At 43.1% G+C, this 18,957-nt stretch overlaps 1 protein-coding gene across 3 annotated transcripts in view; it reads left to right on the forward strand.

Moving 5' to 3' along the window:
* Positions 1–236: 236 nt before the first annotated feature.
* The window catches only part of MID1 (midline 1), a 161,235-nt gene continuing 142,514 nt past the window's right edge, over positions 237–18,957 (forward strand). Inside the window, exon 1 of one of the 3 annotated variants that reach the window (XM_069770411.1) lies at positions 237–488. The gene's annotated coding sequence lies outside the window, so the exon portion shown is untranslated. Of the gene's footprint in view, positions 489–5,769; positions 5,905–12,090; positions 12,286–18,957 lie in introns of those variants that run through there. The other 2 variants (XM_069770414.1, XM_069770412.1) reach the window with 2 other exon arrangements.

The following is an 18,957-nucleotide window of genomic DNA, read 5'->3' on the forward strand; positions in this document are numbered from 1 at the left end:
GAATAATCTCTTACACCGCAAATTGACTTCCCTCTTTGTAGCCCTAGACACTGTTTCCAGCTGCTTTCAGTCTTTTAAATCCTTGAAAGCTTTCCTAATCCTCATGTAGGCAGCCTTTATGTGCTCTACCTCCCTCCCCTTCCTCCTGATTGGCGAGGCTATTTCATGGCCTAATTCAGCCAACTACTACATCCCTGCGCTGCGGTTTGAAATAAGAGCCAGGCGGACAGTTGCCTCCCCGCTCCCGACTTTTAATAGGCTGGGGAAAGAAGGTTGGGAAACTTGACATTGTCTTAAGAAGAGTCCCGTCCCCCCCAGCAAAGGATAAAAAGGGGGGGGGGAAATAATAAAAAAAAATAGGGAGGAGGAGGGGTGGAAAAACTTGCTTACGGTGGGAAACTTGATGGATTTGTGCGCTGCCGAGAGCAGCGCGGTGTGAGCAGCCCCTCGCCGGCTGGATGGATGATGGGAATCTCACCATGAGGCAGGTAAGGAGCCGCTGTCCGGCGAGGCCGGCCAGGCCAGCCCGGGCAGCCCGGGACGGGCTCGCCTCGCCGGCCCTGGGTAGTACCGGTACCAACCCCTGCAGAGCTCCAGCTGCTCCCCCCAAGTCCCTCTTCTTGTTTCTTAGCCTTGTCAAAAGGAAGTTTCCGGGCTGGGGAAAGGGGGAAAAATAAATTAAAAAAAAAAATTTTAACTGATTTGAGGGGGTTTTGCGTAATCCTCCTGGCAGGCAGTGATGCCATGCAGGTCATTGTGCCTTTCGGGGTTGTACGGGGCACGAAAGCGGTTCGCGAGGGATGTAAATCAATTCCAGTTTGCCATGGTTTAAATGCATTGTGTAGGCTGTCTCGCAGCCCTGTTTGTGACATGCGAAAGGAAAGAACTTGCTGTGTTATAAGCCTAAATATGCCAATAATTCAGCCCAGGGATAATTTATTAAACAGCTCTGCATGAGTTCCTTGCCTGCCAGTGCTTTAATCTTCTGATTGTTTTAAAATGTAGTAGTTTCAAGCTGTCTTACTGTTTCACGAAAGTACTTTAAGATGGGTTTTCTAGGGGGTTTTTCCCCTAAGATTATTCAAATGAGTTTTTTTTTTTCAAGACTTCTATTCACCTGAGGAGACAAAAGGAGCTTTTATTCTCGTTCTCGCAGTTAAAAGGCACAGTGGCAAAATGTTTTTGATTCTCGCTGTTCGTAGTTTTACAACAACAATGTACGGTTAGAAGAGCCTTGTGGGAGCAAGGAAAACTGGCTGGGCTGTATCTTAAGACTGAATCAGAGATCTGTCCCAGTTTAAAAAGCCTTGCCAGTCCACTTGTGAAACTTGCACTTAATATGTTATTTTCTAGGTAGGCAATGGGTAAATATGAGGAAATGAGAGAAGTCTTCTGGGTTCTTTTCTATGTGGGTGTTATTCATTCGGCTCTCAGTGGGATTTTTATAGTACGTGTCCAGGGAACGCATGTGTGAGGATTTTGCACCTGTAGTGCAAATGGAGCATTTGTTTTCCGCTCACTTTCTGAAACCGTGGTGGCAAATCTCAGCTTCCTTACACCAGTTCTCTGTAAGTTACAGGAGGTGGGGAAGGCCAAAGAAAAAGAGGATATAGGTGATGGGAGGAGTAAAGGTATTTCTTTCTCCCACTAGCCAAAAAAAATACTTTTATGGCTCTTGAAGGAGAGAGGGGAATTCTTGTCCTTGCGAAGCAAAATGAAGGGCGTTTTATATACCGCATAGCTCAAGTTGGTCAGTTGGATGCACGTAGTCATCAGAAATGATTATCACCACAAGAGGGTACTTTGGCACAGGGGGTTGCCAACGAGGAATGAGAAAGCAGCAGCAATGCTACAGGATGGCAATAATAAAAACTAAAACGCTCTGTGAAACGTGCCCTTTCCTCTCCTGAAGTACTTCTACCTAAGGTATAAGGCTTCACGGGTAATGAAGATTCATAGATGGTGGGTTAAAAGAGCAAGGCAAGGAAGTCAGAAGGCGGGGGGGGCGGTGTGTGTGTTAATGCACACACGAACCCTCCCTCCGCCGCCAAAAGAGGAGGGGAGGGAGACATTCCAGCCTAAAAAGAGGTGCAGGCACAGACACAGGCGGGCTTATTCTTGCAGGGCCCGGCCCCGTAGGTGTCTGCCTCCCTCCCTCCCTTTCCCCCGCAGGAGCGCAGCGAGGGGGACGCGGGCTCCTCAGGCGGGCGGGCTCTGAGGGGGACGTGGGCTCCTGAGGCGGGCGGGCTCCTGAGGCGGGCGGGTTCCTGAGGGGGGAGGCGGGCTCCTGTAGGCGGGCGGGCTCCTGAGGGGGACGCGGGCTCCTGAGGGGGACGTGGGCTCCTCAGGCGGGCGGGCTCCTGAGGGGGACGCGGGCTCCTGAGGGGGGAGGCGGGCTCCTGAGGCGGGCGGGCTCCTGAGGGGAACGCGGGCTCCTGAGGCGGGCGGGCTCCGCGCTCCTCTCCCCCGCCGCAGTGTCCCCTCCCGGCGGGGCGTGGGTGGGGAGCGCCGGCTGAAGCCCTGCCAGAGTTTGTTTAAACACCTGCCTCCGACTGCGGTTTCTCTCTTCCCCCCCCCTCCCCGTGCCAAGCGAACAGTTTAGAAGTATTCCTCCGGGTTTGGTTGGTTTGTTGCGCGCAAATATTTTCAGTTTGGCGGGGAAAGTCTGGGCGAGCTGCTAGGGCCTGAGGGACAAAATCCGGGGAGCTGACAGTGAAGGCAGGGGAGGGGGGACAGACCCACGGGGCGCGTCGGCCCAGGGTAGCAGACTGCACGCTGTAGTGGGAACCGGAGGTTGTGATGAGCTGCGAACTAAGCGCACAAAACGTTCAGGAACTCCATTGCAGCAGACGGGAAGGTCATGTACAGCTGGAGCCCTTGCTCCTGCTTCTAGGTTGAAGTTACAGGCAAGAGGAATACACAGAAGGTGACTCTTCTGTTGGCCCGTTTGCTGCCATCCTATTCAGAGCAACAAAGAACTTTTTACCTCATCTTCTCCCCTGCCCAGCAATCCTCCCTCTCCCCGGTTTCCCCCCTACCTGTCCGGTTGCCTTCCCTGCCCTTCTCTTGCTCCCCTGCCCTTACGCCAGCTGGCTGTAAGGCAGTCAGGGGTGAGTTAACTCCTTCCTCTTACCAGGTTCTGCGAGCAACTGCTCCCACCTTGAGAGGCTCTTGGTGGGAGCTACAGCTTAATTTGGGGTTGCGGAGTTAACCATCGAGCAGGCAGTGTGTTGCGGGTGTTGGAGTGAAGCCGTGGATTATGCTGACGACTGATCTGGCCCAAAGTGTATTATGCTGATGACTGATCTGGCCCAAAGGCAGCCCGCGTGTACAGAACAACAGTACATAGCAAGACAAATGCGCTAATTTCCCCAGTAGAAGTGCAGGAATTACTGTGGAAATGTAATATGCGGCCTGTTGAGTTGGTAAGATTCAACCTACTTCACCACTGTGCAAGACCAATAGTCTCTAGCAGGTAACAGGGGGTGGTGTAAATGTCGCGTTGAGATTTCTAAATGAGACGGTATAAAGGAGCAGTCGTTTTTAGGTGGTAATTGAAAACCTCAGCAAGAGGTGTCCCCTTGCTGTCTGAATGACTTCACATATAAGCTCCAGTAACCAACATGGGAAAATTTCTATCCCATTGCTGTGTATGTGACATCTGGGAAAGTATACTGGTCACTGTGTACCTGTAAAAGTTTAAGCATCCGCAGGAAATATACCCATTTGAGTGTGCTAGCATGTTATAAGACTAGCGTTAGGAGCCAGAAGTGCAATTTTTTAAAGATATCTAACATGGTTGCAAGACAAAAAAAACCAGCTAACCTGACAAAAAAAAAAAAAATCCTTTGCAGGTCACACATTTTCTGCTTTGCAGAGTACTTGGTTCAGTTTATTACTTAAAAAGAAACTCCTAAGTAAGGAAACTTGCAAGTGATGGAAACTCCTGAGAAGATGCTCAGCCTTCGTGTGGTAGCGTGGTGGTTTCGTGTGGCGGGACACAGTTACGTGGCTGGATTCCCCGAGTTTGCTGCAGAACTGGAGAGGGCACTGTGGGCTCTGTTTCAAGTTCCCTAAGCCTACTTCACAGAAAATCAAATGTTTTATGAATTTTAATACTTCATTTTCACTCACTTTCGCCCACAACATATCCCTGAAGTGCAGCTTGTGGGAGTGTCACTGACAACAAATGCAACTCCTTATTTTGGCCTCTTCCTGTTGAAGCCCCATTGACTTTCATCAAGGCAGGCTTGAGCCCTTCATCACATTCAACAAAACGACTGTTAACTGACAGGCCACCTAAAAATGAAAAACTGTGTTTCTAAGGCACATAAAGCCATTACAATTACTTGTCACGACTGCAGTCATAGCTTTTAGTGTGCCTATAATTCACCAACTGAATAAATGCTGCATACAATTTCAGTGCAAAACACATGCAAAATTCAAAATCAGTCCCTTTCCTTACAGCTGTTTAAGTTCTTAGCATGTGTTTCTTATTTCCTATTTTCTTTTGCATACCTTTTAAAATTCTTAATGTGTTCCTCAGTAGAAAAGCTGTATTCTTATCCTGGAGTGCTGTAATCCTTAGCCTTGGTTTAGGAAATTCTCTTTTAAAGTTCCTCCTGGGACGTTTTGTTGTTTGTTTGGCCTGTAAGGGAAGAATGAGCATCTCGGAGAATGCCGCTTTTTTTTGTGTACCACGTAGAATAAAGAAAACAAGTGTACAGAGTCCACAGGCTGGGAGTGTATCAGTTAATTAGCGGCTGGACATTGCTCGGTAGGAAGCCTGGCGAGGTTTTTTTGTGCGTGTGTGTATGTGTGTTGTCTGCTCCCTTTGATCACTTGTGTGGTAAATAGACATGCAGGGTAGCTATAGCAACATGTGCTGTAGGTTGGTGGGAACAGAGGGGACAGGATCCCCGGACAAAGGGTAGTTTGTTAGAGTGGTTGGTTCTGATTAGGAAAAGGTGGCACCAATCAGGGCATTTAAAAACATCAGTTTTGCAAAACGCAAATGGATGTTATCAGTTTCAAAGTAACGTTTGTTTCTGCAGCTCTGAAAGAGCAGATCATATGGAAGATTGGGGACGAAGGGGGAGGGATAATAAAAAGCAGAAGCAAAACACTTTTGAATGTAAAAATGCTCATGCTGGATAAGCTTTTTCTGGTGGTGCTGCAGTGTATATGCATTTTGCAAGAAAGTGTTTGTAGGAACCAAATTACCACAGATGATGCTACAGATAGTAGTGTTTTTAAAATATGGCTTTAGAGATGCAACGATGCTAACCTGATGTTATGTAGCATCATCTGATCCATTACCTTTCCCCAGTTTCTAAAAGTCCTGTGTACAATTTGCGATCAAAAGATACTGTACCTATTTCAGCAGCCTACCTGTAGAGGTCAGACTTGAAGTTCTCAAAATCTTCACATGGTAGAATTTCAACCTAAAGCTAAAGCTATAAAAACACAAAATCAGGCATAGCCACTTTCCTCATTAACTTTATGTGGAATACTCTTAAAATAATGTTGGTTTGTCAGTGTCAGGTTATTAAGTAACACCGCATTCTGCATTGATGGCAGCCTGAAATACATCGAAATTCAGCTTTGTCTCGTGTCTTGAACAGAACCCAACCTAAAGCTTTTATTAGCGCCTGAATAATTTAGATGTGTATCTCCCTCTCTCTGATCCCCACCAGGCCTCCTACCTTTGATGAGATCTGTCTCCAGCTCTCTCCCTCCCGCCTGCCCGGCACTCTGCTGCCTTCCCACCGCTGCCTAGTCCCAGGGCTTCCCGGCTGGGAGGGACTGGGAGGCAGGCAGCAGCGGCATGGAGGGCTTCAACAGCTTCTGAGCCCGGCAAAAAGTTGTCAGAGCTCAGAGTCCCTCCGCAGAGTAGCACCAGAGGTAAGGGGGCTGCTGGAGCCTGGGGTCAAGGCAAGCGAACGGCGGGGAACGAGGAGCTCGTGGTAATGCTGAGGGGATATGCTGAAGCTCAGTAAATGCTTCAGCATTTGGAGAAACAGTTTGATTTGGAGAAACAAACAATTTGATTTGGCTGAGGGCGAAGACTGAGCTGAGAGAAAGGAGTAGACCTATATTCGCATACAACCATGTGAATAGCCTTTTGAATGTGTGCTGGAGTTTGAACTGAATTTCAGACTTCTTAGGGTACGCCATTCTTTCTTGGGTTTGAAGTCTTTTATTACAGTTGTGCAGCTTAGAGCTTGTAATGCTTTAGCAAGCTGTAAGGAATTACTGTATATCCCTGAGATCCCTGGCTTGCAGTGCAGAATCCACTCTGTCTGAAGGCTGGGAAAGGCGCTAAAGGGTAGGAAGCTGATTTTGATCTCTTTTCTAAACAATAAACAATCTCTTTTCTAAACAATAGATCTCTCTTCTAAACAATAAAAATAGCTCTTAATTCTTTAAAATTCTTTCCTATTTGCTGTCATGTCATGGTTGGTTATCATTATGATTTCTATCTTCCCAGGGGGACGCGGGAAGACAAAAAAGCTGGCAAATAGGCGATGTTTGTTTGGCCCAGAAGTATGATAAAACTTTTGCGATTGCATGAGTGTTGAGATAGCTGGGTACAAGAACAACTTTAAGATAGTAAAACAAATAAAAGAGAGTCCAGGCTTTTACTCCTGGCTTAGTGGGACAGTAAATGAGGAGATCCACGGGGCTGACAGGATTTTTCATTGTAGTGTGATAGACTGTAATGAAAATATTTATGGAGGGATATTTTCACGGCCCCAGAAAGGAGCTGGTGACACACTATGACAGTCGCTCCACATTTTGGGGTGGGGAGGCCAACATATTTCTCACGCCTCCGGCGGCGCCGACAGCTTCCCGTCACGCTGCGCCCCGGCCGCCTTGTGCTGCCTGTGCACCTGCGGGCCCGCGGCATCGCCCGCCGCCTCCCTTCGGCACCCTGCGTCCCGAGCAGGTGCCCATGACTAATGGCATTAACTTGGCTCTTTGGGTCTGCAGGTATTTAATTACTGAACAGCTGCAGCAGGAGCTCAGAGGGACCCCCCACCACAGCGGTAGGTCGGACTCATTTGTGATACCGGCAAGCCGATGCACTACTTAGACTCAGGTGAAGAGAGAGCTTGCTCAGATGAGACCCCTCCAACCATCTCTGGGATCTCCCTTTCTGGTTTTTTTTTTATTAGAACCTGTATTCTGAGCATTAGCTGAGACTGATGTTTTCTTCCAAAACATACTGAGAAATCAGTATTTTACAGCAAAATGATTCTCAGAAAAATTATTTTGTCAGTAGGTGTCCCATATGGAAACATGATCCTTCTTTTTTTTTTGTTGGATTTCTTTATTTGGTTTGTTTTGTGCATTGGTTTTTTTTTCTTTTTCTTCCTGAGTGATAATTGGAGACATAAAAAAAAAGAAGAAAACAAAAAAAAAAGAGGGACACTACACATTTACATATACATATTTATATATTTAGAATTGGAGTTGCCAAATTCAGCCACTCCGTCATAAGAACAGCCAGCATCCCAGTTTCAAGATACTATTCATCACCAAGCAAGCTTCAAAAGTGTTGGAGGAAGCTTTATCCTTGGAATGTGTTGGGGTTTTCCCCCTAAGGTTATGCCCTTATTGCAAAATCTGTGTATTGAACAGGAAAATGTACTCTATTGACAACTTCTGCTTTGTGGACCACCAAGGTCTGCCTCTGTCTCCTACCTCAGCTTTTTTCCTCTTTCCCGACCAGCTCTAGCTCCCTGGGTAGCTGGGGCCTCAAGCTCTCAGCCTGGTCTCTGGTCCCACCTCAGCTCTGGAGGCAGGGATACAGACAGATACCACTCTCACTTCTCCTGTTTCTGTTCTTGTGTGAGTCGCAAGAGGCTGTAGGCAGAAACCTACATGACTCCGTTTATAGTCTCACTGAAAAATACATGTGCTGTAAATCTGAGGTGCAGAGGAACAAGAAGAGCAGGGGAAGGGAAGGCTGCCCTGAGCAAGAAGAAGGACTGTCCCTTTCAGAGCACCGCATGTGGATAAAGCTCTTGGGCAGGGACACGTGATGGCCCAGCACTGGGCAGATTTGTCCACGTGATGCTCAGGAGAGTGCGTATGCCTGGATTCTGCCTTGTGTTAAGTGACATCAAAATTAGTGCACACTTTGCTCCCTGACAGGTGTGAGCTATGTAGACCTTGTTTTTGACAAATAATATGCAACTTATGAAGCTAGATTTTGAGCTGTATGCAAAGTTACGCTATGAGTGGCCTAGTAGGACCTATTCAAACAAGTGACCGTAAAGAGTTAATGACTATGACTTCATTTTGAACTGGATAACCTCAGAAGTATAGTTTAGGCAGAGATTTCAAACTGTGAGTTAAGCAGTTCAAAAGTGCACTATATTGTTTTCGTCTAATTAACACAACATGGTGATAAGACATTAAAGCAGAGTGACAACACTATACATTGATAACAGGGGACATTAATGCCTGCAGACACAGTCTACATTGTAAAAATCTGAAAAAAAAAGGCTTATTATGTTAGATAGGTCAATGTGATTTGACCTAGTTTTGCTTTGCTGCTTGGAAATTATGTCAGTATTCGTTATGTCATCTCCTTGGATGAGCAATTTAACATCCTTTTTGCATTGCAGTGTTGTCCTAATATTTTATATATATTTACTTGCTCTCTAAAAGGATCCTTCAGGCTAATTCTAGAGATCTGGGGAAAACTGATACAAAACAAAACCTCCTGAAACTGGCTTCCCTTTTATATATGTCCTCTGTGCAACAAAAAGGAGCGAATTTAGTCACAGCAAAATTATAGCTACAAATTCTGAGAAGTATCTTGTCCCTTTTGCATGTACAGCTCATTAAAGTTCATGAATAAAGAATCACTGTGCTAGCTCATGTAGCCATGTACGCCTTTCCCATGCATGTTTTTCATCGCTAGAAAACATCATTTTTAACTTTACCTAGATGCTTATATAAAATAGAGTAGATTAAAGGAATCACGCCATATACTTTCCTTGTGAAATGTAAGGCCTCATATGAAGTCATCAGTATTTCTCTTGGAAAAACGGAGGTGGTTTTTTTAGTCTTCAACAAAATCACAAGGACTTTCCTTCATGTTTATGTTTACACCCTTTTTTTCTCTCCTACTATCTGGACTTGTAAGGCAAGACTTTGTGTTTGCCAGGACTCAAGTCAGGGAACAACTAGAGGATTAAATGCTACTGTTCTTTGCTTTAATGGAAAAATAATCTGTTGCTGTTACAGTGTTTTGGTAAGTGCCAGCAAAGGAAAGCTTTGTCTCTTCCTTAGCTTTACGTATCCATCCACACCTATGCCCCTTACTGGTGTGTAACCAATGTAGGGTATTGCAAGGTTGCACCTTTTGCTCCTTAGCCTTTCTCGATCTGAAATGGGCAGCTCTGAAACCTGATTTTGCTTCTGCTGAAGTCAGTGTGATTGGGGAGGTGGGGTGGATTCCCCCTTCAAAATACTGTGTTACTGTAGTTATTCAAGTATGTCTGTGAGTAAATTTGCACCTTTGTGACAAATGCTGAACAGATCAAGTGATAGTGTGAGAGCAAAACCAGGCTTTCTTTCCTGATATTTTTTTTTACAGTTTTTATTTTCATTTGTATTTTCTTGAACAATAAGAAATTTGTTCTTGAGTTTCAGCATAAGCTTGTTCCTTGCAGTTTTGAAATATTTTAGTGAAGGAAGAGCTGTACAGGTTCCTCACCATTTCTTCACAATACGTCTAATCTTCAAAAGGTCCCACATACTCAGATTTTTCAGCTCAAGTAAAATTTAAAATTGTAATAGCTATCTGAAGTCTTTGAGTATACTTCAGGTGCAAATGCTTTTACATCCCTTGTTAACCAGCTTAATTGGAACAAAAGCCTGATAAGAATGAGCATTCGGGGTGCCTCTTCTGTGCTATAACATTTGTTCTTGATCCCTAATTAAGCTTTGTTACTGAAGGTTAAAAAATCCTCCCATAATACAACTCTCCTTGACTGCAAAAGAAACTGTCATGGGAGAACTCGTATTATTGCCTCCCATGCTCCTCCTCCCTTTAAAGATAACTAAAGTGTAAACTGCTTGTGAAAGATTAGCAGTGACTGAAAATAAATACCACGTATCTCCAGAGTAGTAGAAGCCTAATGCCTGAGGAATAAAATGATTGTGGACTGACAATACTATTCATATAGCTAGCAAGACTGTGCACAGATAGGGATTCACAGAAAGTTCAGATTGGACTCTGGAGATTATCTGGTCCAACCTTCTCTTCAACATAGGTCACTACAACAACTTACTCAATCTTGAGCATTTCCAGCACGAAAGTCCACCGCTTCCCTGGGCAGCCTCTTCCAATCTCCAGCTGCTCTCATGGGGAAGAATTATTTAATTTTTTTTTATACCCAGACAGAATTTCCCTCAAAGCAGCTTGTGCCCACTGCCTCCTGTCCTGTCAGCGGACATCCTTGTGAAGAGAGTAGCTCTGTTTCCTCTATAACTAACTTTTTTAGATATTCAATAAGTGTGATTACATCGCCCTTGAGCCTTCTCTTCTTGAGGCTGAGCAAACCTGGTTCCTCCAACCTTTCTTCATATGTCAAGGTCTCCAACCTCCTAATAATCCCGGTGGCTTCTGCTGGACCCTTCCCAACTTCTCCAACTGAGGGCACCAAAACTGCTCACAGTATTCCACATGTGGCCTAGTAAGTGCCAAGTAGACCGAAATAGCCATATTCCTTGATTTACTGACTACTTTTGCTGGTGCAGCCCAGGAGACTGCTGGCCACCTTCCCTTCCCACCACTGGCTCCTGTTCAGCTCGCTGCCTGCCACCACCCCCAGGTCCCTTTCAGCAGGGCTGCTCCTCAGCCCATCAGTCCCCAGCTTGTGCTGCTGCTTGGGATTACTTCTTTCCAGGTGCAGGACATTCCATTCATCTTTGTTAAAGCTCGTATTATGGCTGTGTTGAGAAAGTTACTTTACAGCCTCCAAGAGAGGCTTCCTGGCCAACATAGCAAAAAAAACCCCAACCCCCAAACCTTTCCCCCTTTAGCTTGATCTTACTGCATGATTGCCCACAAAAGACTTTAGTTGTTTCTTGAGCATCATCTGTGTTTCTGGACCAGAAATCCTAGGATATTGGATCATGGATCTTGTCTAATTTGTCTATCTCTGTGACTTTTTCTATTGTCTGTTTATATGAATTTATACCTGTAAATGTTGTAGAGAAGTTAGCTTTAGGAAGACAGATTGTGTCGTTGTGGTCTAGAAAATCTGAAAACGGTTATTGGAGAAAACAGGTTTGTGGAGAAATGCACTTTATTTCCCTGTTTGTCTTGAGCTGATGCAGTAGGTATGCCCCAAGAGAGACTAATAACCAATGGTGCTGATTTTTTCCCTAAGGTTCCCTTGAGTTTTCAGACTAATTCCAGTACATTCTCCTAGTCCAGTGATTTTTATTTTTTTTTTTTGCCTCTTTGGATGGAGCCTTGCTGCTCCTCACTCTGACTGTGCTGTAGGATTTCTAATACTGCCTCCTCACTTCCCTGCCCCCAGTTTTTTGGCCTCTGTCTTCAACCTCCTGCTCCTTCCCCAGACATCTGGACACTAGAGCTCGCAGAACTGTAGGGTAAACCCAGGGGGAAGAGAAGGGTCTGGAAGAAAGAGGGGAAATGCCATCTCAATCCCTTGCCTTTCCAAATGTGCTTTTAACCTCATCAGGCAGGTAGGCTTTGCCACCCTATGTATTTTTTAGTCTTTCTGAATGTCTTTTGGCTGATGCTTGTGCCGTTGGTTGGTGCTATGCCAGGGAAGAGAAAGAGAAGGAAAGGGGCAGCTCTGGCTGTTTGTGTGCTATTCCTACAGAACAACAGGGGAAGCAGCTCTCTATTTTTCTTGACAGCAGTACATTTTGAAATACCAGGGTGCATTCCTGAGACTAGACTAAGTTACTCAGAAAATAAAGTACAGAAGAGAGGGACAGAGAGAGGCCCAGAGGGAAAACAACTATGTGGGAGAGGAGACCAGGAGGAGCCTGCGGGGAAGGAAAAGATTACCACACTCTCATCTTAAAATTGCATTAGGAAAGCAGAGGAAGCAGCCTTTATACAGAAATTGTGAATGAAGCTTGTTTGAAAGCCTTGAGGATGAAAATAGGACTTTTCAGTGCTGTAGAATCAGAAGTTGCCCTGGTAAGCACAGATGCAAGAAAAAGGAATAGTTCATAAACTTCAAGAGCTTGGAGGCAAAGAGAAGGAAGGCAGTAGACAGAAAGGTAAGGAGGATAAAGACAACCTCTGAAGCATACAAAGGGGGTTAAACACTCACAACAGCCCCTGTAACTTCCCATTCTTTCTCCATTAAACTGTCTGACCTATCTCTTCTTGAAAGAACCGTTCCTCATGGTACCTGTTTTTTACAGGATTGCAGTGTAAAGGTGTAATGGGACGATCAATGGAGTTTTGTTTTATAAATCCTCTGGAAAACTGTTTTCCTAGCAAGCTTTTCTTTCTAACAGGTATTAAAAAGACACTGCAATATTCTGGGGTGTTGAGTTTTTAACGTCTCTAAAAGCAGCTAAAATATAAGGCTTAGTTTTCTGATCAAACTGAAAGGCGTTTGGCCTTTTCAGTCTTGAGGTCATTACGTAGTGTGTGTAAATAAACGTTTTCTACCAGGCGCTGAAACCTTGCATGTGAGGGCTAGAGGCATACATAATCCATTAAAAAGTCAAATGTACCAATAACTTTATGCATCTTCATTTCTAAAATTTGTAAGCTAGATGTATGGGACAGCATCAATGTAAAAAATTCTGGGAATTTTTTTACCATAAGGTGCTGTTAAAAAAGGGCTTCATTCCAACTGTAAGACCCTTAGTCCTGCCTGATGATCTTGTAGGTCTTCCACTGTGTGAATAAAGACTCACCCTGCAGAAGTGACAATCTGGCTTTTAGCAGACAGAAAAACAAACCCATGTTGCTTGATTTTGCAAAAGTCTTACTCCCCAAAACTGAACTAATTTCATGACTGCAATTATATGGGAAAAGCTAGGGTTTACAATAAAGATGTTTGATGTTGTGATATGTCATCTTAGTAGAAAGTACTATGAAAGATGTGACACCAGTTAGAAGATAAGGACAGATATTGTACAATGCTGTACTTCAGGCCAGGCATAAGTCCAGCCATTAGAGTTGAAAGGTGACTGACTTACTTAATTTTCCCAGCTTTGGACCATTTCATTTGAAAGTGCTGTGCTAAGACTTATCCATTAGAGATTTCAAAAATATGTGTTAATGTGCTTTGCTGTGCAGATACACACTAAGCGGTGTTAGGATGGCATATGCACTGTAGCAAATGAAGCAAGCTTGGGGATTTAGTCATATTTACAATAGATGTTTGTTTACTTACTCTGTTCTCTCTCGTGTAGGGTGAAAAGCTTACATATGTCTTCAGGTGATAATGGACAAATTAATTAACTAATAGGTGTGGTTTTGCTCCAAATCAGAAGGTCAAGAATCTTTGCCTAGTGTGTGGGAAAGAATGATACTCAGAGTGATTAACACCCAGAGGAAATTTCTCGGAGTTTATTTTAGCTAGGATATAGTTGATAACTCCCTTTGCTAATAGCATGCCCGGCTACACGTCAATCACCATTTGCAGAGCTTAACTCTGAATAGCAGTTATTGGTCACATATGTTGGCCTGTCAACTCTCGTTTCAGAAACAGGATGCAAAATGGCACATGGGTAAACTCTAGCATTTGGGGGTTTTGTTTCTATTTTATTGTTGTTGAAAAACTCCAATTTTTAAAAAAGGAAATATAGGAAGGCTCTTGGTGAAAGTCTGCTTAAATGAAGTAAGAGACTCTCCATGCCACACTACTTCATTTTGCAGGCAGGAGAAGTTTGAGGGAGAGAGGTTAGGAGAATGGGAATAACTGAACAAATTCCCATGGCTGTTGCCACTTGTGCCCTAGGCCAACAGGCGGGTGCTGTATGCGGATGCTCTAATGATATTAAAGATTGTATATGGATAAAAACGATGACCTAACATCATACTTTTCATTGTTGTTGATGGTACACAATTGAGAGTTGTAGGAGAGGATGCCAATGTGTGGTCCAGGGCAGCTATGTCTTTCTGGTGTACTGCTGCTGAGAGTTGCAAGTACAGCAAATCTTTTGTTGGCCACTCCACACCAGCTAGCTGAAACGAATTGTTAATCAGGAAGGAAAGTCGGACAATGACATACCAGAGAGCCTCTGGAAAATTTTGTCATGCCTTGGTCTTACCTGGAAATGGAGATTATAATAATGACTTTGAAAGACGTTTTGAAGTTTACTTACAGTTTTACTTACAAAAAGCAGTAAGAACTGGTGATATTGATGATTTAAGAAGGCACAGGAGACAGCTCCTTACCGTAGGGTTGAAATGTATACTGTGTCTTTGTGGAATATACTTCTCTTCAAATGGTACTCTCTTCCCTAGCAATATCCAATCTTTCTTCTTTCTCCAACTCTCTCAAAAAACCCCCCAGACCCTTCCAAAGCAATTAGCCCACTAAAACTGTTTCATTTTCAGATGACAGGGATAAGTTTTTGTGTTCTGGGTTGTATCTGGACTGAGCAATTGTTTTGTTCAACTTGACTATATTAAAGCACTAAATATGCTATTCTACATACTATATGTAAAAAAAATATATTTGTATTTAATGGCAAAATTAATTGAAATAATTACTTTTGACTTATTCCTTAAAACGTTTTATTCAAGTTGACATACTGCTGTAAAATGTGTATATTTTGATGAAACTGAACTTCTCAGCAGGGAGCTGTTCTATCAAAAAAATTTTGATCTATTCCTGTGATCTGTGAATGAGACTGAAATACTGGTTGGAATTAAAACATGTGGTGAAAGAAGAGGTGAAGAATTCACATGAATTTTTAAAAACATTGTTTCATTGTGAAATTTTGTGTCAGACCAGATGATATAAAAGAGGCTTTATGAAATGTAAAATACAAAATATTTTAATTTTATTAAGAATGTTTGTGTTTCATTGTTGAAGAACAAGGTCTCCAGGAGTTAGAAGCACTTCATCTGATCAGTTCCCCAACCCCAGTAATAACAAAATTGGTCTTTTCTATAATCACAGGATTACTATTACATTTTAGATATTCGGGAAGAGAAAAAGTCATGATATGGTGGATAAACATCCTTCGCCAAGGCTATAGTGAGGATCTTGCTAAGTACCTTAAGGTAAACATTACAGGTACCTTGTTTCTTCATAGGCTTTTATAACAAGGTAACTAACATGTTTATTTCTTTAATTCTTCCTCCCTTACCACACCTCTATCCTGACAGACATACACATACCTTTCTAAGAAGTGAAGAAGAAATGCTTTAAAGGTTGCATGAAGCATCAACAGTGAGCTATGCTCAGATATCATGCAGTGATTGTTGTGAAGCAGAACTGATGCAAAATTTAGTGGTGATACGTAGATAAGAACAAGGGACCAATTCCAATCTCGAATACAATTGCTTGAGTATAATTCCAGCAATGATGTTCCAGTAGCTCAGAAAGGTAGAGGGAACATCCATTCTCCAAATCCTGATTATACAAGTAATGAAATGAGTCATAGTATCTCATAAAATATTTAAGGAAAATGGTATAAAAGATCAAAAGCCATAAAAGCTTCTAGAATGACTTAGAATGAGGGAGATAAATTGCTAGTGTCCTCTTACTAGCAGGAAATTCTTTGGGGGAAAATTGCAAATGATACTAGGAAGTGGACTATGCTCATACTAAGAAGGGCTGCTTCACAAAATATACTCTAAATCCCCAAATCTGACCTGGGGAATTTCTGTCCAGACTCTAGATGCATTATCGGTTTAACTTTGAGCACGTAAGATGTGTTGACCGCATTTTCCAAATATGCAGAGCATTTCGTTTCAGTGGATGAAATAATTCACAGATGTTTTACTATGCCAAAATTTGGCTGTAGTTTAAAGCATCATGTTAAAGGTTTGGTACATGGTTGTATTTTTAATATTTTGCAGGTTTATCTTTGTCTCTTAAATGCAAATGTGCTGAGACAGGAAGCCTGGACCAGGTCAGTCTGTGGCTCTGTTACAATTTCACATCTCCATATGTCCATGCTGCAACTGAGGAGTTACTCATCTTATTTGCGTGGTGACCCCCAACTCTCCCACACTAACAACATAGGCATAGGTATGAAGTAGGCCCCCAGTTCTACTTTTATGTCAGCCACTATACATCCCCTGTTCACCTCAGGGGTCAACACAGATTAAATCAGTTTATGCTGCTAGATCTCTAGTACCCGTCTATATTTTCCTCCAAGTGTCCAGAAGCCTTTCTGCAATTGAGTGGAAAGCATCATGGAGTGGTTCAGCTGCAGCTGGAGGAACCACAGCAATTGCCCCAACAAATCTTAGTAACAGACACAGGAACTTCAGTCTGAAAACTGGTGTGAAAAAACAATAGAGTGAAAATTGTAAATACCTGAGTGAACACAAGTTTATCTGCCTTACTAACTGGATTTTAGACGTCTCGGTCTAAATCTGTGGCTTATTACTTATATCAAACAAGGAAAGAGAGATATAGAAGAGGAGCTGCAGAATCAGGCCTTTCCCAACAAAACCTTGCATGACTAATCTTTATAATCTGCACAATCTATCTATCTTCAAACTATGTATGGATTGACATACAGAGCTGAAGCCTCCTGGTGTTACATAGGATGCTCACTTTAATTTAAGGAAGAAGAGCTGTGGGAAGGCTTTAAATAGATTGTGGTGAAAGATACTTTTTTTAAACATAGGTTTGATCTAGGCAGAACAATACAGAATAATGGAAATAATACTGAGCATCGCTGCTGTCTGAGAAGTCAGGTTTAGTGAAAGAGTGCTGTGTTAGTGTTTCAGCAAGGTCTAATACAGCATGAGGGAACGGGGTGGGGAAAGGCATCTCCAGTAGGTTTGGGATTTTTAAGAAAACAATAAAAAATACATGGTAGCCTGAAATCCAATAGTACTCTTAGTTTGCAGTGTTCTCCCCTCATCCTTATTTAAAAAGATTAAAATGGAAGTGTTTGTTTTTAAGACAGGAATGTTATTTACACAAGACAGCAAAAGTCTATGCTGCCTATAAAAGGCATACCTTTTAAAACTGGCTTCAACAGGAAATCCAAATGTGATATTCTGTAAGTTTAAAAGAAGCCATTTTATAAGCATTTGCATATAATTAAACATTTGCAAGAAATTCAGTGACCCATTTGATATGCATGAGGGAAGGGATACCATCCAGAGGGAGCTTGACAGGCTTAAGGAGTGGGCCAATGTGAACCTAACAAAGTCAGGGCAATGCCCAGTATCAATACAGACTGGGTGAGGAATGGATTGAGAGCAGCCCTGCAGAGAAGGACTTAGCGATATTGGTGGATGAGAAGCTGGACGTGAGCTGAGAACGTGTGCTTGCAGCCCAAAAGCCAACCTTATCTTGGGCAGCATCAAAAGAAATTTCGCCAGCAGGTCGAGGGAGGTGATTCTCCCTCTCTACTCTGCTCTCATGAGACCCCACCTGGAGTTAATGCATCCAGCTCTGCAGTCTCCAGCACAGGAAAGACATGGACCTGTTAGAGCAGGTCCAGAGGAGGGCCACAAAAATGATCGGAGGGCTGGAACACCTCTGCTATGAGGAAAGGCTGAGGGAGTTGGTGTTGTTCAGCTGGGAGAAGAGAAGGCTCCAGGGAGACTTTGCTGTGGCCTTTTAATATTTAAAGGGGGCTTATAAGAAAGATGGAGAGAAACTTTTTACCAGGGTCTGTAGTGACAGGACAAGGGGCAACAGTTTTAAACTGAAAGAAGGTAGGTTTAGGTTGGATATAAGGAAGACATTTCTTATGATGAGAGTGGTGAGACTCTCAAACAGATTGCTCAGAGAAGTTGTGGATGCTCCATCATTAGAAGTGTTCAAGGTCAGGCTGGATGGGGCTTTGAGCAACCTGATCTAGCGATGTCGCTGCCCACAGCAGGGGGGTTGGACTAGATGATCTTTGAAGGTCTTTTCAACCCAAACCATTCTATGATTCTGTTGGGTTTTTTTCTTTTTGCTTATTTAGGTCCTGTTTTAGGCAATATTATGAGATGCCCTCTTTTTATAAACCATGCTAATCTTGATTAAACCATGCATGATTGCATTCCAAGAAGTATACTAATTTAACTGGAAATATTCTGGATATACTGCACTCTTGTGATGGGAGTCATCTGACAATACAGTCACTGACAATAGGACATCTATGTCTTAGCCCATTTGCTGCAGGCTTCTTTTATAGTCCGTAGATATAGGTACTCCCAGAACAGGATTCTTTTTTGCACTAAAGCCATCTAAAACTGGTCAGATAAATTGCTTCCTTGAAATGCCAATTGAGTATGAAAGGATCCCAGGATTGGTAGGATCTAGTCATCTGTAGGCTTCTATATTATGAACACCTCTAATTCATCAGAAGAACTGAAATTTAGTATCATTTAGAGTGGGCTTTGTTTTCCCAGACATCTGTTATATCCCTTTCAAAGATGGCTGTTTAAAACATGCAGAAAAATCTTGCTTTATGTTGTCTTTCTGACCTAGAGTCAAGTGAGATGAATTTCAGCCTTTATAGAGGATGTGACCAACTAAGGTTAGCAGAGTGGCACTACAGTCTCCTAGCAGCCAGGGATGGTTCCTTCAGCAGAATTCATGCTACTGTTTATTTTAAGTGCTACTGTATGATATTTAGTCACGGAGAACTGAGCAAAGGCACAAACTGACAACTTAATGTCAAAAATGTTAACTTCAGAAACATTTCTCCCACCCAGAATGTTAATATGGCTGAGAGCTGTATTACACTCTGCAGGTCTCCTAACGGGAATCTCACCTGTGACAAGTGTTACCTACTTCA

This window comes from Haliaeetus albicilla, chromosome 25, assembly GCF_947461875.1.
Source record: "Haliaeetus albicilla chromosome 25, bHalAlb1.1, whole genome shotgun sequence".
NCBI lineage: Eukaryota > Metazoa > Chordata > Aves > Accipitriformes > Accipitridae > Haliaeetus > Haliaeetus albicilla.